General features: G+C 35.9%; 1 protein-coding gene and 1 non-coding gene across 2 annotated transcripts in view; both read left to right on the top strand.

Moving 5' to 3' along the window:
* The window catches only part of LOC126976108 (uncharacterized), a 130,644-nt gene that overhangs the window by 6,259 nt on the left and 99,157 nt on the right, over window positions 1-25,228 (top strand). The window lies entirely within an intron of this gene.
* On the top strand, window positions 5,496-5,568 carry Trnas-uga (transfer RNA serine (anticodon UGA)). The gene has a single exon. It is a non-coding gene; the product is annotated as a tRNA-Ser (tRNA).

Raw genomic sequence — 25,228 nt, 5'->3', positions numbered from 1 at the left:
CCGCACACATTGTATATATACATACTTATCTCCTTAGCGTTTTATGAATACAGCTGAACTGTCATATTAATTTTCTTAGACAAGTTATACATCTAGATAGAGCCTCTCGTTGTTAGGCAACACGTGACAACAGTCTTTGTTTGAGTGTGCCTTCGTTGCTGATAATAGAGGCTAACAGTACGCCGCTATTTTTTCGAAGTGTTCACTGCTGTAACTGTTTATCTTGACGTATAAATTATCTAAGTTAATTTCATTTTATCACTGTACTCATAGACTTTCAATAAACTAGCGTATAGACAGTCAAAGCGTGCTAGAGAGAAGAACATCTCTAACGGAGAGACAGCAAGATAGGGAGTTAAAGCGAATCAATTGTGACTGTAACCGATTTTTATTAACAAGTTGTAAACAGTCAGCCACTCTTGACATTAGCTCTTTGGTATTTTCAATGTTAACGCACAAATCAAAATTGGTCACGTATTATCGGGCTGTTAGGTCGTGTACACGCTTAGTATATTGTTTTAGGAAAGTCTTGCTAATTAATTTGTAGGTTTTTTTTAAATTGAATATAGAGCTAAGGGTTTGAGAAACACCTGACAGTGAATCCTCCTGCGAATACACCGTTAGAGCAGTTACGGAATTAACTTTACATTCTTCTTAAAGATAAAATAAACGATCACTAGGAGTCGATATGAATGAATAAAATAATCAGGTTTAACCAATACTAATATTATTAACAGGTTAAATTTGATTTGCGCGTTTACCAGTGGGAGGCTCCTTTGCACAGGAAGCCGGCTGGATTATGAGTACCACAAAGGCGCCTATTTCTGCCGTGAAGAAGTAATGTGTAAACATTGCTGTGTTTCGGTCTGAAGGGCGCCGTAGCTAGTGAAATTACTGGGCAAATGGGACTAAACATCTTATGTCTCAAGGTGACGAGCGCAATTATAGTGCCGCTCAGAATATTTTTTGGTTTTTCAATTGGGCGTATCAATTACCATAAGCTGAACGTCCAGCTCGTCTCATCTCTTATTTTCATAAACCGAAGGTACATTTTGTAAGATTGTAGGGATATTGTATCTCTGGATGAACTGAACAGATATTGAAATTTCTATAACCGATAGAAAGCCACATTATTTAAAGTGTTATAAGGCTACATTTCGTGGTAGTCGGATTTGCATAATAAGTCAGAGAAAAAACGATCGCAACTAGAAATAATTGAAATAGCAAAACGTTCGCTATCAGTCGTAGTCGCTTGTCCGTTGCTTGCGTTAGCTAGTTTATAAATATAGGTATGCCGCTTATATCATTTATGCGTCTAGATCATAGTTTCTCAACCTTTTTTGCTCACCGCCCACTTTGAAAATATGTTTTTTTCTAGAGTATTTTCGTATATTTTTTTGCCTTTTTAGACTATATTTTTTAATCTACCCACGCTCCACCTGCGCCATCTCAATGCCCCCTAATTTTCTCTGGGTCTTCTACTGCCCCCCCGAAACTTTCAAACCCCCACTACTACAATTGAGTTTAGAAGTAATCTGTATTTTGAGCAATGCACACTAACACAAAGTGTCGTCACAAGTCGCGAGTGTAAGACGTAGCTTGTCGTGCACACTGAACGTAATATTCCTGGCCTGCTTTTATCGGATGTCTAACGGCCGTTCCCAATATACTATCTACAGATAGAGATAAATTACTACCTTCTACTGTCAGTAATTAGCTGTCAATAATCTGAAGCTGTCCCAATATACCCGAAAAGTCATTCTTATCGCCTTATATTAGGACGCGGGAATTGCAATTTCTATACAAACTTCTATCGCTGGTAAGCTATGCGTCGTCCCATTGACAGACAGCGTGTACGGATAAGGTGAGTTACCGTCGATAAGTACTGGGACAGAAAAGTCAACGATAGTTACGATTTTTATCTTAAGTAAGAGATACACTGAATATTAAGAACGGCCGTTACAGCAACAGACTCTATCTAGACTTATAAATTATTTAAGGTACTACGCATTCAAATGCACTCCTTTGCAAATCCCACAACAGCCTCAGCCGGGTAAATGCTCGAGTTCAAAGCAGTTTAATCGCTTATACTAACAGAATACTAATTCTCGTAAACTTTCACGACCATCCGTCGTCTAACTGCTTGTCCCGTGTTACCGCTCCGACATGAAACTTCTGTGAATATGAAAGTTCAATGAACCACAAAAACCACACGGTAAAAGTGAAAACTTGCATTCAATGCGAGGTTTATAATTAACACTGTGATAAAAGACTAAATAGTCGAGATGACAAGAAGAAGGTGAGGAATCGCAAACAGAGGATGCCTCGTGGAATTGGTTTAAACAGTTTTTCGTTGCAGTTTGACAATGACGTCCAAGAATTGCTGGATTCACTAAATCAAGAGCTAAAAATAGACGAGCTTGAAGACCCAGTTGAATTGAAAGACCAAACGACGATTTCAAACTTCTTTAAATTTAAGGCCTCGGTACAATTGAAAAGGGGTTACATATTTTAGAAAAAGTTCAAATGAATTGCCCATTTCAACATGGAAACAGGAAATAAAAATACATAAAGAATACCCACACTTTTTTATTTCCTCTTAATTTAGTATATTATGTTAAAGGATTTTTTTCAGAATTGAGCCCAATTAGAAATCACAGTCTAATTCCGGTTTCCCAGGATAACGCATCAAGAATCCCGTAATCCTGGGATTGTATACAGTAATTGTAAGTGGGCTCAGGAAACCATTAATAATAATGCCTGGAACGTAAGCCCTCAACAGATTTAGGTCACGCAGATTAGGTCCGTGTTTAGATTAGTTAGAGTTACTATTGTGTGATTTATGAGATCTAATGAGCAATGTGATGAAGTTAAATATTCGGCGTAAGGAATATTCCTACCTATTTTCAAGTCTCTAAGCGTTATGGTTCCTGATATATCATGATAAGTTAATACATAGGTGGAAGTCTCCTACATTTATATATATAGATAAGATCACGCGATAAAAGTTAATCAAAGTTCATTTATTACTTTGTGTTACTAGATTTTATAGATATACTAGCTGACCCAGCAAACGTTGTATTGCCCATATTAAAATCGCGATACAAAAGTAACTGTTGATCGTGGATGGGTGAAAGTTTGAAGTTGTATGTATTTTTTAATGCTGACTCATAATCAAACAAATTTAAAAAAAAAATGTAAAAAACTAAAAAGAAATATTTGGCGTGGACCACCTTTAACATTTAGGGGGATGAAAAATAGATGTTGTCCGATTCTCAGACCTTCCCAATATGCACTCAAAATTTCATGAGAATCGGTCAAGCCGTTTCGAAGGAGTTTAACTACAAACACCGCGACATGATAATTTTATATATTAGATTATTTAAACTTTTATGTAGTCACTTAAGATAACAGAGATTGGAAAAAAACTTAGTAATATTAATAAAACCGCAAACGTCCCTCCTAAAAAATTAGACGAGTAATATATTAATTAGTTCAGTACTGATAATATTCTTTTGCACGCACAAAACGAATGTAAAACTATCCAAAACTTAATAGGCAATTTTAATCTTTAATGCATCGATGTAATGACTAGTTCCGTTTGCATCAATAGATATATCAGTAAAAGTGCTGAGGCAGCGGAATCGATAGTGCAAGCTTGCGTTATGCTAATGATAAAGGCGGGAACTTCGGGCAATAGACGCTCTCGGCTCTACATTGTCTGTGCTCTTTTGGCGGAAACATTAGCTGTGTTATTAAACGCGAAGTAAACTTATTCCAAATTCAAAACTTTTTTTCTTTATCTTACCTATTTTACTACAGAATTACATGACAGGGAGAAGTAAGCTTAAACTTGGGAGTAACTTTACATTGTGCTATTTAATTAAAACTTTTTTAAGGTTCTGTGTACCCTTAGGAAACACACGGGAACGCTGAAGTGGAACTCGAATTTTTTATAATGGTAAAAGGTCCTGAGACGAAACTGTCGTACCCTTAAACAGTAAAATTGAACCCTATCAAAAGAGTTCAAAAGAGAAAGGATGGACTTTAAGTAGTTCTGATAAAACCTGTATATTTATCAAAGTGATTCCAAATAACAGACATTGTAGAGAATAAATAAATATATAATTTAAACGTTTAATAAAAATATTATTTAACAGATTTTCTAAAATTCACGAGATTGTAATTATTTGGCCAATAATGAACTTATTATCTATACATAACCATATTATAGTGTCGGTCAGGAGTCTTCAAAAATCCAAAATAATTATGAGCGGCCCGCGATGGCGCTGGGCGCCTAGGAAGGTCAATCCGTCATATTTTTCATAAAACAACCCGTTTTTTGTTTATTTTTATGGAACAGGAGGAACGAGCGTACGGGTCACATAATGTAAAGTGATTACCAGAGGAATCACAGGAGCGTTCCTGGCTTTTAGAAAAGTGTTTTTTTCTTGAAGGTACCCATGTCGTATCGTATTGGAAACATCGCACAAGGAAGCTCATTCCACAGCGTGGTTGTAGGTGGAAGAAAGGTCCTTAAACCGCACTCTGGAGGAACGCCACACATCCAGACGGTGGGGATGATATCGGAATATCATTTGTGAATCCGGTCAAACAGCTCTCTGGAACACTCCCTGTGATGAATGCGGTAGAAGACGCAATGAATAACGTCTCTACGCAATTACAAATGGCATTGATCTCATCGTGTGCGTGTCACCTGTATCCTCGTTTTTACCCACACACTTACAATATACTAGCACAAAGACCACCTGATACCCCGAAAATGCGTGACAAGTTTTTATCAATGGTTTTTTTTATGAAAATAAGGGACGAGACGAGCAGAACGTTCAGCTGATGGTAATTCACACGGCTTGCCTATTACAATACAGTGCCTCACAGGATTAGAAGAAAAACCCCAAAACTTCTGAGCAGCACTACAACTGCGCTCGTCATCTTGAGACATACGCCGTTGTGGTACCCATAATCTAGCCGGCATCCTGTGCAAAGGAGCTAGTATGTATATTCGCTAGTTAGAATTGAATATTAATTATACTAAGGGGCGAATTTCAAGCATGGCTAACTGCTTACGACGTGTCAATTAAAATCGCTTTAATTTCATTATCTTGTTGTATCTCCGTTAGATGTTCTTCTCTATCGCTATATCTATTTGCTATATCTATTTGTTTGTCTATACGCTCGTATATTGTATGACTGTACCCCTTTCCCCTAAAATACTATTAAATTTTGAAAACAAAATTTTATGAAGGACACTGAACTCGAACCCACGACCTCTCGCGTTTCGTGCGAGTGCTCTGCCAACTGAGCTAACCGTTAGAGTGACGTATCGTCATAAAATCTTGTATGCTTTGTTCAACTCTCAGGTTGTGCCTTCATCTACAGGATCTACTTTACAGTTGATAACCTGCTCAACCCCAATACATATTTGCATTGTGAGTTGAACAAAGCATACAAGATTTTATGACGATAGGTCACTCGAACGGTTAGCTCAGTTGGCAGAGCACTGGCACTGAATGCCAGAAGGCGAGGGTTCGAGTCCCGCATCGTTCATAAAATTTTATTTGTGTATTATTAGAAGTGAGGGTTATCACTTTAACAACATAACAAATTGTTAAGAGTATTAAAAACTTCTAGTCTTCATTACGTAAGCAAGAAATTATTCAAATGTTCAATAATAAACCTATTACGTTTTAATTGTCTCTGGTTGCAAAAACCTGTGTAGATTCAAGCAGCGTGTAGACAAACAGAAACAAGTAGGTTAACAATAATAATTGGTGCGAAAACATTGCGTGTTCGTTTAACAGTTGATAAGTGATAATAGCCTGTGTTACGCTTTGTTTACGGCAGCGCTAGTATCGCGTGTACTGTGACGTAATTTGATTGTTGGATATCTGATTATAATTACCTAAACACATGGTCGGATTTGGTACGGCTGGACCTTTGGACGGTCCAGTGGGCATCTCGCATCAATTGGTGGCGTCGTAATCGGTACGGTCCGGACGGTAATAATAATATTTTTGTGCGATGGACCATGCTCCGTAGTCCATACCATCAACTATGGTCCGCTACCAGCCCGCGTCCGATGGTTTCGGCCGTACCAAATCCGTTCATGTGTTTAGGCTATAATGTTATGCACTAATCAATAGGCCACATGTGCTATGCTATAAGGAGGTGAAGGCTATGTTCAGTTCCATCGTTTAAAATATAGCACTAGGAGTATGTGTACCTTAGTCTAAGATAATTTGTACATTTAGATAGAGCCGCTTGCTGCTGCATGATGACAAGCTGTGACTTACAGACGCGATACGTCAGTTACTTTGTGTGCGTGCGTTGCTGAAAACTATTTTCGACTATTTTTGTCATAGTCTGTCTAGACGTATAAATGATCTAAGATGTAGGTATGGCATGGGTAATCATGGGCTGTTTTCCGCAGCTCGACGTCTTCACTTTTTTTTAATATAAGAGGGGGGGAAATGGACAAGAGGCTCACGTTATGGTAAGTGGTGAGACAACCGCCCATGAACATGCGCAACACCAGGGGTCAAGAGATGTGTTGCCCGCCTTTATGTTGGAAGTATTGCTTGAAGGTCCCTTGGGACGGACTCGACCAACACGACGAGGATAACTAACTATACGGGGATAATTTTACACCTTGAATTTATCCCTTGGATATTTTCGTTTCCGTTATTCCAACGTACTCTATCTGAGTACATACGAAGTACTAGTCGAGGACGTCAAGGAGTACCTACGCTATCTCGGTATTATTATCATATGGCTTAAAACTAAATGATGAACAAAGAGTGAACGAAGTAAGTCTGAGGCGATATTAGACGGTTCATTTTTGCTTTCATTTTCGGTCCTTCATCAATGTAGCATCGAAAAAGAAGTGTCTTAGCTATGTCATTTTATCTTTAATTACTGATATGCCTTTATGATGAAACTCACTAAACGCCCCTTGGTTTTCATCGGCATTGGTCTTTCATCAGTCACCGTTCATCGGAAATGAACGATAAGTGAAGCGTGTAAACAGCTCAACAACTCATTTGTTTCACTGCTCACTGCAGTATAATGGCAAGTGTCTAAAGAAACTCCAACACGCACGACTAGTTTCTGCGACATTCTGAGAAAAAATGTTTTTTTTTAATGAAAACGTCCTGCTCGTCTCGTTCCTTATTTTAATTAAAAAATTAAACTAGTACAATAACCCAAAAGTCAGTACTGGCTATAGGTAGGTCGTGGGTTCGAGTTCTTCTACTCTTTAGTAGGGATGGATACTTGTACTACTCACACTTGTAAATAAAACATTATTTATTTTAAACTGTGTTGGCATATCGCGTTCCGTTCGCACATTATGAGAGTTATGATTTTGTTCGTTTTGTTTCAACCTCTTCTTGTGTTGTTTAATGACAAGCTCAAGTTTGTGTGAAATTTATATTGATGTGTTTTTAATTATACATCACTTATTACCATAGATATCTAATGAGAAGGTGCTGGAAGTGACATGGCCACGTTAAATATGTCGCTTTAGGTGAATTGACTACGAGCGAGTTAGTTTACCGCTGAATTTCTTACGCCCCTTCTTCTCATGTCTGCGGTATACTATTTCAAATTGATTGTAGTTTTTGACGTTCAATAAGTGATTTTAAAGGTCTTCGCACATTACACCGACTCGACGTCGACTCCACTCCAACTCAACTCACCGTTTAGCATTGAAATGTAAGCTTTATGTTGTGTTGCCTAAGAGTGTATTTGTCAACTAGTAAATTGAAAGTGTACGACGCGTGGTCCACGCGTTGTTCACCTATTGACCGTCACTGAACGGTGACGAAAAACACGGAATGAAGAAGAGTCTTCTTTGATCCGAATTGGGTGAGGTCGTGCTAGTTGACAACGCGCTTCCCACTCGTCGACGACGCATTGTCCACTCGTTGACGCCAAGTTGTCCACTGGTGACTGTCTCGTTGATCGCCTAGTTGACACCTCGTTGATACCTCTAGTTGGAAGGGTATCGGATTGGCGTTGTCGGTGTAATTAAGACCTTAAATCCTATTTTGAATAAACATATTTGAAATTGGAAAAAATTTTATTTGCACCGATTTCTGCACAAGTCTCTCAATATCCGTAGCGTTGTAAGCTATACGTAACATTGTAATGTATGTACCTATACATAGGTGACAGCCGTCCCGAATGGAATTATCATTTGTAACATTTCTATCACATTCTTATTGAACGTTCCTGGGCAGAAGTACTACTACACTCTGTTAAAAAATCAAAAGTCTTGTTATTGCAGTTTATGTGATACAGTTTGCTGACGAACGGACTGACAGCAGAGTCTCAGTAATAGGTTCGTGTGGGTTACGCGTTACGTTACACTGATAAATGTTAAAAAAATTGACTTAGAAAATATTAGACCTATAGACAACCTGACAGTCCGTTAATGCGTGACAAATTTTGATTTGTCAATGTGTGCGTTCACCAGTGCGCTCCTTTGCACAGGTTGCCGGCTAGATTATCAGAACGGCGCCTACTTCTGCCTTGAAACAATAATGTTACTGTATTTCGGTCTGAAGGGCGCCGTAGCTAGTGAAATTACTGGGCAAATGAGACTTAACATCTTATGTCTCAAGGTGACGAAGCACAATTGTAGTACCGGTCAGAATTTTTGGGTTTTTCAAGAATCTTGAGCGGCACTGCATTGTAATGTGCAGGACGTATCAATTACCATCAACTGAACGCCCTGTTCGTCTCTTCCCTTATTTTCATAAAAAAAGCTATAGTGGATAGATATGGAAGCTTACAAGTTTAGTCTTAGATAATCTAAACGTCTAGATGGACTGTGACCCTTGTGAACACGTAGATAAAAATAGCGGCGAACTGTTAACGTCTATTTTCAGCAACGCACGTACACTAACAAAGCGACTGCCGTATCGCGAGCGTAATACGTTGATTGTCACGCACGTCTAAGTAATAAACCTGGCCTGTTTTCATGCGTTAACTAACAGCAAGACGTATAAATTATCTAAGAGTTTAAAATACTAAGAAGCTATAGCCAAACGTGGCTGAGTGTTTATGACTTTTTTTTCTCTATCTACGCGAGAGATGTTCTTCTCTCTTGCAAGCTTTGTTTGTCATATTATATACGCTACGCTATACTCTATACGCTAGTATATTGTACGTTAAAATATTATAGGTTATATTAGCCACATATATTTATATTATAGGTTATATTAGCCACGTGTCTGGTCATAGCTCTATGCGCATGCGTGACGCTGCAGTATCCCGCGACGTCTAGACGGGGTGGCAGACGTCGTAATGCATTGTCCTGTAAAAGTCACGGATTCACGCCCAATTCACGGGAGGGTTAATGCCCAAATACAGATCGATGGTTCATTAATTAATTAATTAAAGACAGCATGTAAATTTCACATAGAAAAATAACTCCATGTGAAGGAATCGACAAATATGTCACTCGCCTTTGTAAGATAAAATACTTAAATTAATTTTTTTCTGACCCGATCGGAATGGAACTAACTTAATGTTACTGCGGATTAGCCACGATACATCAGTGAACATCAGTCAAATCGTTATAGCTGTTTCTAAGATAAGAATGCACAAATTAATTGATAAGTATTATCCTTTTTGGCTTCGATTACATAACACTACAACCAGTATTTTTTATGGAAAAATAGGACAAACGAGCGTACGGGTCACTTGGTGTTAAGTGATCACCGCCACTCACATTCTCTTGCAACACCAGAGGAATCACAGGAGCGTTGCCGGCCTTTTTTGGTACCCATATCGTATCGTCGCGGAAACAACAAGGTGCTTCCTTGTTACAGCTTTTAAGTACGTAGAAAAAAGTTCCTTGAAACCCGCACTGTGGATGATGATGGGGATGATATCCTAATTTGTGGCGTGTCGTGCAGTGTAATAAGTATTAAAAGATATTTTTTTAATATATATCTACATACAGTTTTCATATGTACGTACCTGTTTACAACTCGCGAACTATGAAGGTTGATTAAGCGATATAGTGTCATAATTAAAAATAACTGAGTAGAAATTTTACAAAAAGTATAACAAAAGCTTGGTAAAGCTCTCTGAATATCAAGTTATATACTAGACATAGATGGCTAGTCAAATTATAATTATATTATTATTCATCCGGTACCACTTCCAGTAGTTTATCACACAGTCAACAAAAAGGGATAGTTACTCTGTGATATGTTATTTGCGCGCCTCCTGCGTTGACATCTGCCAAACTTGACATTACACAGATGCTGCTAACGTACATAGCGCATCAGTTTTGTTTTTTTTTTGGAATGTACAGCCAGTATTTTATTTGGCATGTATCAGTTAGCACTTGAAGAAGCGGAAGGGACTTTGCAGGGTTTTTGAAAAACAACTGGAATCAAGTCCTGCAGTGTTTGTCGTCAAGATGTTTAAGATTCTAAATATATAATACTAATTTATGGATGTAGTTTACCTACCTAGGTTATAGGTACCTACCTGCTAACAGAATAATATTAATTCTGATTTGAAAGAAATAAGTTTCAAATCAAAATCACTTTATTCATGTATGTCATGGTCACGTAAATGTCACTTATGAATGTCAAAAAAATATTTTTTCTTATTGAATCTACCGCTACTTCGTAAAGGGTTGAGCTAATGAGAAGAAGTAGCAAGAAACTCACGAGTTTCGTGAGTACACATAGATTACATACATTTTTAGTAATATACGAGTATCTAAATTCTAAACTAATAAATGGAGAACCGTTTCTCCTTCGGTTATACTGCGAGAACTACTGAACCGATCGAAATAATACTTATACCATAAGATGCAGCGTGTTTTTGGAGAAGGTTTGAGTGAGTATATAATTTATGTTTTTGTTTTGTATAATTTGTGTTTTAGTATAATATATTACTTATCCAGAACCTATATTTTTTTGACTTAGAATACCTATATATTCGGCAATACAAAATTAAATAATTCAGTCAATCACATTTCATTTCAAGTTTTAGAAACTTAAATTGTGATCCATAGTTTTTGGTATTGTTAATGTTATTTGATATGGAAGAGCGTGGCCTTCTACCACAGGTGTTCCTCACTTAATAGAAGGTCAAATACACTATTATGTTTGTACCATTTTTATTACTGAAATAAATATTTTTCAATATTTTCAATTACAAATGACAATTAATACAATGAGCGGGCGCGAGGTACTAAATTTATATGGACATACAAAGTATTGTAACATATGTATTGAAGCCAAAATGTATATAACTTGTAATTTATAAAACACAAGCCAATAAAATTTCCACTTTAATTTAAAATATAGTAAAAGTGAATATAATTACGAACCTAAATTTAAAAACTAAACAAATACATTTATAAAACAAAAGGAATCAAATTTAACATATTTTTAAGGATTTATGTGAGAGTGATCCTAAAGATACAGTGGGACAGAGCTCTAATCTTGACAGTCGACAGTAAGTCGTATCGGTTCGTTCGGTGGATAACAGCAGCCCGTAATTTAAATTTTGTGTTTATTTATTCATAAATTGCGTTACATACTACTTGTGACTAAACAAAACATTAAAATACTAAATTATCACAAGCACCTCCAATGGCAAATAAAAAGAGAGCTTATTTATTAATTTAATTGGTATCAAATCATTTCGGAGTGGGAATCATACATACCACTTTTGAATGTTATGAAAAATCTTGTGGACATAAAGTACTAAATATTTTTATTTTTTGTTCAAGAATGTCTTCGCTGCAGACAGTCGAGTGCAAAAAACGAATTCCTTTGGAATGAGTGATATTCCGTTGAAATTAAGCCAGTCATTAGGACGGGTAATTTACCAACGCTACGCGGAATGCTCTCGATTATGTACAAGTTTAACCGCGTGTCAACTTAAATTTCAGTTCACAATTTTGTCAGAGTGTAGTTTATAAATAACTAGCTGAAACCCCGCGAATTCGTCTCTCGTTCGTTAGCGTCTCGTTCTCTTAACTTATTATGCAGTTTTCGCGACTCTTTTTAACCGACTTCAAAAAAGGAGGAGGTTCTCTATTCGTCGGTATTTTTTTTATGTTTGTTACCTCAAAATTTTCGACTGAGTTTGACTGGCACCGATTTTGATAATTCCTATTTTTATTTGAAAGCTGGTGCTTCCCAGTGGTCCCATTGTAATTTGGTCCAGATCTGACAATGGCATAAATTTACGAATAACTCAATATCACGCCAACCGATTTCGATGATTCTCTTTTTTATTGGAAAGGATATACGTCAAAGATAGTTTGGTTAGGTTCTGATTACAGAATCCATGACAAAGTAACGGAACTCTTCAATTCTTAGGAGCAAATTAACGATACTCGGTCGAATATTTTTATGCTATAGTATATCTACACATATTTAGACATATTATTAGTTAGGGTACTTCAAATTCACTAAAAATCATCAATAAAAATTTTTTTAACAAAAAAACAACCGACTTCAAAAACACTATACCAAAACAATAGATATTATGTGCTAAAAAGTATAAAAATAATTGCGTATTTTTCTTCAATCTAATTAATTAATCTAATTCTAGTTACGATTATTGTAATTCTTGGAGTCGTGGTTTTTTGATGTTAAGAGCTGATTAATTTTTGGAATAGATCGGTAAAGCCGTTTAAAAGTTATGCCAAAAAAAACAAATGCCAAAAATAAATTTCGTAGTTTTTTTTTATGATTTCGTAAAACCTACTAGTCCGAATCGGTCCAAATTGTTTTCAAAATCTTAGTTTGATCAAGCCCTTTCGAATGGCGCCAATCGTATTGAAATCGGTCGAGCCGTACACAAGAAGCGTTGCCCGGCCTTTTAGACGTAATATCCCGGAAACACCGCGCAAGGAACCCCAGCTTGGTTGTACCTACGTGGAAGAAAGTTCCCGGAAACCCGCACTGTACTTCACGACAGAAAAAGTCTCATCAAATTTACATATTAAAACCTTCCTGATGACGACACGGAGACGTTAGTATAAGATGGTTCTATCCCAGAGCCCAGTCCCGCAAACCCGCGCGGGTGTTATTGTATAGTACCAACCAGTTCATGGTACGATTTCCGCCGAGGTTTTCATTTACGTCTTGCAGTTTGCGGTTTACTTGGAGAGTTATTCCAGTTGTAAAGAAAGTTACAACTTACAACTAATTCGAGCGCTAAACTTAATAACCATTATTTCTATTGTACTTACCTTAGATAATTATTACGTCTAGATGAAGCCTCTTGCTGCTAGGACACCGATGAAAATAGGCCAGGTTTATTACTTTAGTGTGCGTGACAACCTACTCGCGATTTATAAGCCAATTCGTGTTAGTGTGCGTTCATTGCTCAAAATAGAAGTTAACTGTCATCCTCAATAATTATATTCAACGTTTCAATTTAATAGTTAGAAGCCATAGGCTCCCTATTTTATTTTTTTATTTTACCTTGAACATTTTCATGAATTTAGCTGGAGCAGTTATCTTGAACTTACGACTGAATTCTAATCTAGTTCCACATTGTCTAAACTATTGATAGTTTCTTATGTGGTTATTGCAACTGTAGTTAATAATTATCAACAATAAAATTAACTTAAAGTGTTCAAAAAAATTAGAAAAATATCCTAAACCACAATTAGGTGAAAAAAGCGGATAAAAGGGGAAAAAAAATATTATCTCCTAAACTATGCAAAATTGTAGAACATAGATAGGGGTGATTCGGATACTCATCACCATGAGGCTTTCAAATTTTAGCTTTGGACGCATTGATATACATTTTTTGTATATCAATGTTTGGACGTCAACTTGTCGGCCACCCTGTATATAAATAAAAATACATGTTACATTGTTATTCGTTTTATTGTAATTAAGAACAAAAAAGTCTTTTAATTGCGAATAAACTATTTTTTCTTAGTGGTTTTCGTCATATCAACAATATTTTTTTAACCCTTTAGCTTCACCTGTATGTTTGTATGTTTTCTTTGGGCGCGATTTTGATCCACTTTAAACGGTTAGATTTCGTTCCAACTATGTAGATTTATCGAGGACCGAAGACATTACAATAATTTGATAAAATTATTCAATTTTTCAATTTGCAAAATATGATTTTTGTTAATTTATATAATTTTCATCTATAGTCGATAGGGCAGGAATTGATGTTAAAGTACTTAATAGTTTTAAAAATACGCTTTGATAGAAAATTTAACTAAAAAGTGAAAAAAAAAAATAGTTAAAAAAACTAAAAAGTACGCTTTATATAAAATTCAACTAAAAAATAGAAAATAAATTTAAATTGAAAATAGTGTAAAAAAATATATATTTTATTGTAAAAAAAGCGTGGAGCACCCCACGCTTTTTTAAGATATTATTAAAATAATAATTCTTCTACACCCCCCGCTTTTTTACAATAAAATATATTTTTTTTACACTTTTTTCAATTAAAATTTTAGTTTCTATTTTTTTAGTTGAATTTTATATAAAGCGTGCTTTTTAGTTTTTTTAACTATTATTTTTTATATGAATTATGGTTCTATTTCAAAAAAATATCTTAAACCCATTATTCTGTACAAAATTCTTAATTATTGTGTACAAAATTGTGTATTCAATTGACGCGGGCCAAGTCGATTGCAGCCGCTATAGTCCGACAACTTACCAACAAGCGGGTTACGGCTGTATGACGCGTTGACCTTACCCGCAACACCGCCCGCTACCCGCTGACATCTTAGTGTCCCGTCCCCTCCACCGTCTGTCACCCCGTGGGACGGTCGCGCACGAAGTTGTCCGACTATATTTATCGATAAAGATCTCGTAGATACAATTTTAATGGTGTAAGCATACTTCCACTACAAAAACTTCAATAATGTAGCTCCCTATATTGACAACGCCATCTAAAATCCCACAGGAGGTTGAGTCAACAAGGGAACAAAAAAATAGCCATTGTTTTCCTCACAAGGTTATAATAATTACACTGCAGACAGACAAGCAAATCTGCACAGATGACATTTCAAGGATACGAGTAAAACGGCAGAGGTGACCCTGTATATTTCAAGGGCAAATTGTAGATTTCTCCCGTGTACTACGAAGAACGAATTAACTCGTCACACTATCAAATTTTTTATTAAAATACTTTTAGTAATTTTTTATTAAAATACTTTAATACTTAGTGGAAGGGTTATTGAAAAAGAAAGTATTTTTTAAGTAAGTAATCAAATCAAAATCACTTTATTCATGTAGGTCAAGGAAATGACACTAATTAATGTGAAAAAAAATTTTTTTCTTATTGAATCTACTCCTAAAGGGTTGAGCTAATGAGAAGAAGAGTCAAGAAACTCATTGCCACTCTTTTAAATTTACACTCTTAAGACGTTACTTCATTGTATAAAGACACACAATACCGAATTTATGACGGTGAGTATTCCAAAGAGCTGTTTCAACTGATGCCTGACGCCGAATTCCACCTTCGCACGACACGCCACAAATTAGGATATCATCCCCACTATCAGGATGTGTGGCGGTCCTCCACAGTGCGGTTTTCATGGAGCTTTCTTCCACGTACTATAAAGCTGTGGAATGAGCTTCATTGTTCGGTGTTTCAAGGACTTAATGACATGGGTACCTTCAAAAAAAGCGCGTACACCTTCCTTAAAGGCTGGCAACGTTCTTGTAATTCCTCTGGTGTTGCAAGAGAATGTGGGCAGCGGTGATCACTTAACACCAGGTGACAAAATAAGAAACACGTTGCATCTTATGGTTTAAGTATTATTCCGATCCGTTCAGAGGTTTTCGTAGTATAACCGAACAAAAATAATCGGCTCTGCATTTATTGGTATAGATTAGTATAATTTCATATTTTTCTTTTTTCTAGATCTGTTTGCCAGTCAGCTAAGGCCTCATCCAGCCTCTTCCATTCCATTCTTTCATTTGCGACTCTATTCCTTATTACTCTTGCCACATGAATGATGTCACCATCCCATCTCACCAGTGGGAGGCTCCTTTGCACAGGAAGCCGGCTAGATTATGGGTACGGCGCCTATTTTTGCCGTGAAACAGTAATGTATAAACATTACTGTGATTCGATCTGAAGGCCGCCGTAGCTAGTGAAATTACTGGGCAAATGAGACTGAACATCTTATGTCTCAAGGTGACGAGCGCAATTGTAGTGCCGCTCAGAATATTTGGGGTTTTCAAGAATCCTGAACGGCACTGTATTGTAATGGGTAGGGCGTATCAATTACCATCAGCTGAACCTCCTGCTCGTCTCGTCCCTTATTTTCATAAAAAAAAATCTTTTTTGTGGTCTACCTCTTTTCCGATTCAATTTTGTTCCAATTGTCTTGACCTCGTATCATGTACAATGTTTGCACATTTGGATAAAAAATAATGACGATGTTATAATGTAATCACCTACTATATGGTGAACCTTATGCTTGTATTCGATTAATGACAAAATAAAAACGAATATTTTAACCGTTAGCTGAATTTAACGATAGAAGCCCCTTGATACCCGCTCGAAACCCCAAAGCGCAAACCCACAAGGTTAAAAATTATGTTTATTTGTAAACACACGTGGCGCGTAGTGAAATATGGCACTTGAGTATTGAATTGGTTTACCCTCAATTCATGGCTGCTGGGAATGTTTTTAAACGGTCAATATCCCCTGGGTAGATCTAATAATGAAGTACAATGAGATATTATGATATTAGCGCACGTATAACGAACTCGAAAGCTTCCTAATTGGGACGATTTTGATAGTAACCTTTGTTGAGATTTACAATATGCTAGCGTATTTAGATGATCTGTCAGCCCGATAACGACTGACAGATTTTGATTTGTCAATTCAAATTCAAATATTTTTATTCAAAAAAGAATATAAAATCACTTATTGAATGTCAAAAACTACCACCCATTCCAAAAGGTAAGATCTGAGAAGAATGGGCGCAACAAACCCAGCGGTCTTCTTTTTTTATATAACAATATGGTTACAATTTAAAATCGTACAATAAAATTTATTATTTAATATTCTGTGGGCGGTCGCTCTATTCCCAATCAGTGGTATCATTCAGAAAGTCATTTATGTTACCTTTACCACACAAATGTTTTTTTAACAATTTTTTTAAATTTCGTAATAAATTTGTTTTGAACATTATCTGGGATCTTATTGTAAAAGCATATAAAACGCCCACAAAAGACTTACTAACTTGACTTAGCCGAGTAGTAGGCATTGTAAGTTTATGTTTGTTCCTGGTATTAACATTACGGTTATGACAAATTCACTTATGTGCCTATTAGTCCGGTCAATTTAGACATTCGAAGTTACATAAAGTCCCAACAAGCTGAAAATCAGTGAAATTGTTCAAAACATAATTATAAACAATGTTTAAAAGTTCCCCATCATTCCCGTGTATGGATTTTTTTTTTATTCAAGGTCAAAGGTCAAAAAAATGAGTTTTTCGCGATTTTCAGCAAAACGGTAACTTTTGTCATAAAAGTACCTCCGACAATAATTATAGATCATAAAATTATCTATAAAAATGTATCGTTACCTAGTTGTGTGCGTTACCTAGTTTATAATATTCAAAAAGCTAAGGAGGTATTGTGTTTCGCGTAATTTTTAAGTTCAGCCTTAACAAAAGTGCCCGACGTGCCTAAAGAAGTTTCCTCTCCAGCAATAAGTACATGTAAGAATGCTTTATTTATGTTTTCCCATAGTTTTGCTTCACACGAGCTAACACAAGTTCCCCTAATGAAAACAGTCTGCGGGGAAATAAAATGAACAAACATTACTTGAACGCAGCACATGATTTATTGCAATAAACCCTTGTTGCGTAAAACCGAACGCAATTTGCTGTGTGACGTCCGTTGTGTGTTGTTCCTTTTTACGTAATTGTTTTTGCATTCTCTAAGCACATTATATTCTTGGGATCTCGTTAGTATTAGAATGTTGTGATTACGTCAAGTATTACGAATAACAATGATTGTAGCGGATTCTTCGGCCCGAACTAAGAAGAACTGATTGAAAGCTGTATGCGAACAATCTTTGATGGGAGTAAATGATAGATAAGTAAATGTAATGTTTTTCTTTAATCAAATCAAAATCCTTAAATCATTTTATACGTCTAGAATCTAGATAGTCTGTGACAGCTGTGAAAACGTTGAAAAAATTAGGTTGACAGTTAACCTCTATTTTTAGAAATGTTTGCAAACTAACATAAAGTGACATAACTAATCGCGAGTGTAAGACGTAGCTTATCACACACATTAAAGTAATAAACCTGGCCTGTTTTCATCGGTTGTCTAACAGCAAGAGGCTGTATCTAGATGTATAAATTATCTAAGTCAAAATCACTTTCATGTAGGTACAGATCAGAGAAAGATCATGTTCTGTGCACGTAGACGTACGTTCAAGGAAATGACACTTATGAATGTCATAAGTTTTCTTTTATTTTTACATTTACCACCACTTCGGAAAAGGTTGAGGTTTAATGAGAAAACGTAGAAGGAAACTCATTGCCACTCTTTTAAATCATCGTTTAAACATTGAACGCATAATATAAAACAGTTTACACCGTCATCGATTTACACATCATTTCAATAACAATATAATATATAAAGTGAGCAAATAAAAATACTCACTCAATCGGATTTTGCCGTTACTTTGTCATGGTGAGTGAGATGATTTCAAGTATGTAGTGGATAGTGTCTCGATAATATTATTAAAATTCTATATATATATTTGTAAACAATAAAATAATGTTTTTAACTATATATTTACAATATTGAATATGATTACATGAATAAAAACTATCACTACAAGTAAGTGTACCAAGTATAATGGCACAATTTCGTCGTTGTTAGAATACTTTCGGTAAATATTTTTTCTCAAAACTTTTCTTGTTATGGTAGTAGGTATGAAACAAAGGCTGGGCGGAGCAATAACAAACAGGTTAAAGTACCGGTTAAGCAAAAAAGTCTTGCACTATTTGAAATTTTTTAGATAACGTCATAACTTTAACTTTTAACCGTAACCGTACAATCTTCGCCAGTTAAAGCTATTGTTAATGTTAAAAAGCTAAATAGCGATAGGTCTAAAGTTGCAAATAAATATTCGATATTGACTTGATATGTCACTTTTTAACTTTGACTATGCCAAGGAATTCGATGGTGCAACACATTCCGCAGTCTATGTTAAAGTCAGTATGTATAACAGCTAATATGATTACACCCAGCCTAAATTTGAATCGCAGTGTATATTAAAGTATTAACATTAAACATCAAGGAAACGTTAACTAAACAATAACATATCATATAGTTGACTGTTTGTTTGTCTGTCCGTAATTAGACGCGTCATGCAGATTTAGACTGTGTATTGGTCATTGCACTCTTGTGTCTGTTCTGAATGGCGGTTTAACGCTTTTACAGTCTTAATAAAAAAATTATTAACTACGGCTTTAAAAATAAACTAGGTATAAAGTTATATCGGAGAATAAACCAAGAATATGTAAAAATATGTTGACTATATCGCTGACAACACTCTTAACTAATTCTGAAGTTACGAGCATACGGGTCACCTGGTGTTAAGTGATCACCGCCGCCCACCTCCTTGTAACACCAGAGCGTTGCCGGCCTTTAAGGAAGGTGTACGCGTTTTTTTGAAGATACCCATGTCGTATCGTCCCGGAAACACCGCACAAGAAAGCTCATTCCACAGCTTTGTAAATAAACGCGGGAAACGTTATACGTCCGAATAAAGCATCCTATTAATATTATAAATGTGAAAGTTTGTATGTCTGGATGTATGTTTGAACTTCTTTAACGCAAAATCTACTGATTGGATTTTGATGAAACTTTACAATAATATAGTTTACACACCAGAATAACACATAGGCTATTTATTATTTATAAAACTATCGCGTGAATTATACTTTATATGGCAAAACAACGTTTGCCGGGTCAGCTAGTGAATCATAAATTTGTTTATTTGTAAACATTTTTCATATACTTGGCTTATTCTCAGGTATAACGTTATATAAAGTTTATTTGTAAGGTCGTTAGTATTGTTACGTATGTACGCCAGCATTCTGTTGAAGTGCTAAATCATTAAATGAAATAAACAATGATGATATAACATCATTACGTCATTCAGAGCTAGGTTTGAATTAATATTCGGTGATCCATTTCAGCTGGAAGACGTCCACTGCTGGACAAAGGCTTCCCCCAAAGATTGCCATTACGATCTGTTACATACCTAGTTCAATACTGCTGACTAGGTGTTACGTAGTCCAATATTTCGGAGTGATCAGTATGATGGCTATATGGCATGTTTCCTTTTTAAGTTATTTAAAATTCAAAGTTTTAATTCTTATTGATAATTGTGAATTTCAGATAAAGTTTCTTAAAATTAGTATTTCTTAAAACATACGAAAGTCGCATCTAACAGATCGGTACTGCGCTGCCCTCGACCAACCAATCGGCGATCATGCCAATTATAATCATATTATTTTGGAAATATTATCCTATTACTTGAATTTTTATCTTATTTTAATTTATCAAATGTCACATTACTTGATAACACAAACCAAAAGTGCGACTAATTAAGTATTACTCGTATACCTTCCATTGCTTATAATTCAAGTTTAATCGCAAAGTCTATGAGAAATCGAGACATAAAATATCATATAGATATCTTCACCAACCTTCACATTCCTATTATTAGTAAACAATCCAGGAAATTTCACCTGAAAGATATAAATAACAATATAATTCACATTACACTGTCGTTACTTACGTTTTATCATTCGCAGCGGCCGCCAACCTTTTTCGAACAATTCCTTTATAATAATTTTATTGGTTCATTCGCTTGGGTATAATGTCGCGATTCTAATTTTTTTATCTCAGTATAATATAATCTGTGTGGTTTATGAATTCTGTTACAAATATAAATACACTATTTTTTTTTATAATGAAACGTATTCTTAAAAAAAATTAACAAAAAAACAACCGACTTCAAAAACACTATTCCGAAACAATAGATATAATGTGCACTAAAAATTCTGCCACAGATCGCACCCTTACTGTAAGTCGTTAAGGAGTCCCATTGATCATCATATTCGACTACGACAATTACTTGTTCATAACTATGTTATGGTAGATGACTTAAATATCCGGATAGCATATAACAGATTCGGCCGAGTATCGTTAATTTGCTCCTAAGAATTGAAGAGTTCTGTTACTTTGTCATGGATTCCGTAATCAGAACCTAACCAAACTCACACAAACTATCTTTGAAGTATATCCTTTCCAATAAAAAAAGAATCATCGATATCGGTTGGCGCGATATTGAGTTATTCGTAAATTTATTATCCACTTTGTTATACGTATGTATAGCAAAATTAAGACTTATGGTTTTCAAATTACAACGGGACCACATGGGAAGCACCAGCTTTCAAATAAAAAAAAGAATCTTCAAAATCGGTTCACCCAGTCGAAAGTTTTGAGGTAACAAACATAAAAAAATGAACATACCGACGAATTGAGAACCTCCTCCTTTTTTGAAGTCGGTTAAAAACTCATACGTTTGTATTTACATATTGATATCTCTGCAATAAATAAAAAAGAATTATATTTGAAAAGACTACCTTTGCCTTTAGTGCAGGTCTTTAATCAGACTGGCCACGATTCCCATGGGAAATTCACTGCTTGTTTTTATCGTGTTAAAAACACGGATCCATCCCATAAACTCTGCCTGTGATTGTCCCATTTTCCCCCCAAAGTCCTGTCATTTCCCTTTCACAAAAAAAAAGTAATTTTGAGCAAAAGCGAGTCAATCGTAAAATTTAAAATAACAGTACTAGAAATAGTATAATAGATGTATCGCCGAAGGTTGTCGATCTCTGTGACAAGGCGTGGACTTAATTAAGTGGATGACCGGCGCTAGGCGGTTTCAAGTTCATTGACACATCGATCGCGGCGCGCCGTCTCGAACCCACCTACCTCCACACAATTCCATTACATTGTCAACCAAGGGCTATGGCCGTTCTGACTAAAAATTAACATCTACTACTTACCTACCTTCTTGGAAAGTACTTTCTATATGACCAAAGCGATTTTACCTGTTAGAGGCTTCTTTGTACAGGCTGCGGGCTAGGTTATGGGTACCACAAATTATGTATGGCGCCTTTTTCTGCCGTTAAGCAGTAATCCGGTCTGAAGGGCGCCGTAGGTAGTGAAATTACTGGGCAAATGAGACTTTACATCTTATGTCTCAGGGTGACGAGCGCAATTTTAGTGCCGTTTAGAATTTTTGGGTTTTTCAAGATATTTAAGTGGCACTGCATTGTGATTGGCATGGCGTATCAAACACCACCAGCTGAACGTCCTGCTCCTCTCGTGCCTTACTGTAATAAAAAAAGTAAGTGTTTAAATCTCAAATATTTAAAAAAAAGGGGTTAGCATTACCAATCATCGGATACAACCATAGAAATCTTAATAATAAGGCATTATGGTGCCTTATTATTAAGATTTCTATAGATACAACACAGTCAATATCATTACAAATTATTTACGACTTCGTGCCAGTCAAATACCGCACTAATGGACCTATAAATACCTCGGGAATATTACAACAAAGTATAATATTTTTTGTTAATTATCATCTGTGACGTTTGTTGTAAGAATCGTAAACTTTCCATTTTATTAGCAAAACGCAATAAGTACAGGTTTTGCTGTTGCAAAACATTACAAAATGTATTAAAATTGCTTCATTGCAAGAAATTGGTCGTGAATAAAGAAAATAGGACGTGAGCAAGTGCGGATTAAATTCAATGGTTTAATATGTTGCTGTTTTGAACATGAGGATGGTCCAGTTTAGAAGGTGTCTCGACTGATGATCGCGAATGACGTGAAGAACCTGGTACAGAATTGACACCATCACAAATTCTGCGGAAAGAAATTTCTTCAACAAAACAGAAACACGTTGAATACGTCAAGTTTTTTTTAAGCATTTTCATTTAATGGCCCCCTAATTCATAATGGAGTTCTAATGATTAAAATTTGGAACAAACGGCCCTATCAAATGGCCCGCGAGGTTGACCGATTTAACGCAACTAGATTAGTTTTTGTGGGGTTATATTAGGGAAAAAATGTACAAATAAGCTACGACACCATTGAAGACCTAAAAGCAGCCATAGAGGCAATTATAATACAAATTTCAACACTCTATTCACCACCTGAATATACAAAATGCAATACTCAAATCGTTACCTAATCGAGTTCAATGTTTTATTCAATAAAATAGTTGTCATTTCGAACACCTACTAAATCATTGAAGAATATGAAAAACAAAGCATTTTATTCATCGCAGATATCATGTTTCATAGTAACATTTTGTGCTTACCTACACAATCGATATATCTACTTTATTTTTTGAAACATCCGCAAGTACAAGTTTTGTTTTTAACCTGTGAATGTTTTTTTTTCACTAGAATCGATGATATGGTTCCACAGTCCAGGTCTTTGTATGTCTTATAGTTTGAGATTTGCCCATACTGGCCGATCTACAATGGGCCAACCTGTATATCTCGAAATTAAGTTTCGTACATAAAGCGTATATTGCTACACACTTGACTCCACATACAGCAAGTTCTGTTATGTTGTAGAATCGTGTACGAAAATGCACTTATCAAACAAAAGGAACTTGAGACGTAGTCACTAATGAGTAAACATCTATTAACGTGACTGTCTGTCGTTTGAGATAATCTTGAAACAGGCTAAGTGCGTTTCGGTCTATTTAATATAAACTTAGGATGTGAAGGTTTCTAAACAAAAAGCGGGTAGGTCTGACTTGCCCAACTTTTAACTAAACAGTTTGTTAAGAGGCTGTCCTGAAAAACAACTGATATTGGTCAATTTTTTTTTCAAAATCATCATCCGGAAGATGTCCACTGCTGCACAAAGGCCTCCCCCAAAGATCTCCACGACTATCGGTCCCGCGCTGCCCAACTTATTCTGCTGATCTTGACCTGATCGTCTGGTTCGGTCTGCTCAGGATTTCTTGGACCGTTCACCGTACATATGTCTCTTAGAAGAGCTCAGGATTAAAAAGATCAGCGGTTGTCTCAGGTTTGCCTACAGCGGTCCTGAAATATTTCGGGCACCCGTTTTGAGACGTTAGTCCTCGCCCTGCAATCGTTTCAGGAGTAGAGACTCACACTAGCAACCGGACAGGCTGATAGACTAACACATACCACATACACAATCACAAACACACTTTACAAACAAACACAAACAAGTACATACATGTACATCACATTAGCTCAAGGTTCGTATTCTCCAATCATTTCCCTGGAACGCTTAACTAAATTATAACTGAATCGGAGCCGCGGGTCGTTGTTCTACCAAATCTATAATATTTCTACTACAATTAAAAGAATTATATATTATGCTCTATTAAATGATGTTTTAAGTAGTAAACTTAACCAACCGACAAAATTTGGCAGAATACTCGATTTTATTCTGGTTTTGATCCGAGAATAGGGCTACTGTACTCCATGTGAGGCCGAATTGTGCGCCTTACATATTTGCAGGCGGTGCCTTGAAGTGAAGTACTGTATCGTATTACTGAGCAGACCTTTATTTAGAATACACAGCAATATGTTATATAGATTGTTGAAAGCAAGGGTCATGTTTCCCATTCATATTCGTAAACCGTGGGCAGACTGGTTTTGCATACGCGCATTCATTTGTAATATAATCCAGTCTTATTAACCTGTTCCTAAGCTTGATGCATTTTCTATATTATAATATTAAGACATCAACGGACAGCTTATGAGTTCACCCTATGTTGTTGTTTCTATTAAGCTATTGCATAGCTTCTATCGCGGGCCTTGAGCGTGGAGACCGAATCCAGAAATTCCGTAACGATAATAACCTAACACTTACTTACTAGATCTATATAGATATTTCTGTCTTTTTATGCAGAAGGTCTCAGGTTCGAGCCTGGGGTACGTCTTGATTTTTTTTAATTTCTTTATTTTTTTTATCACGTTTTTTAATTTTTATTATTATGACAAGCATTTTTATTTAATTTCACCTGTCCCGTTGTCTGTCTGTAATCAAATCTTGCAAGTTAAATTTTACTCACTTCCCGTTTGCTTTTTTTTTAAATTAATTTTATCAAAAAAAAATGC

Source organism: Leptidea sinapis, chromosome 39, assembly GCF_905404315.1.
Source record: "Leptidea sinapis chromosome 39, ilLepSina1.1, whole genome shotgun sequence".
Taxonomy (NCBI): domain Eukaryota; kingdom Metazoa; phylum Arthropoda; class Insecta; order Lepidoptera; family Pieridae; genus Leptidea; species Leptidea sinapis.
The sequence above is the reverse complement of the archived record's forward strand: the minus strand, read 5'-3'. Positions and strand labels throughout refer to the sequence as shown.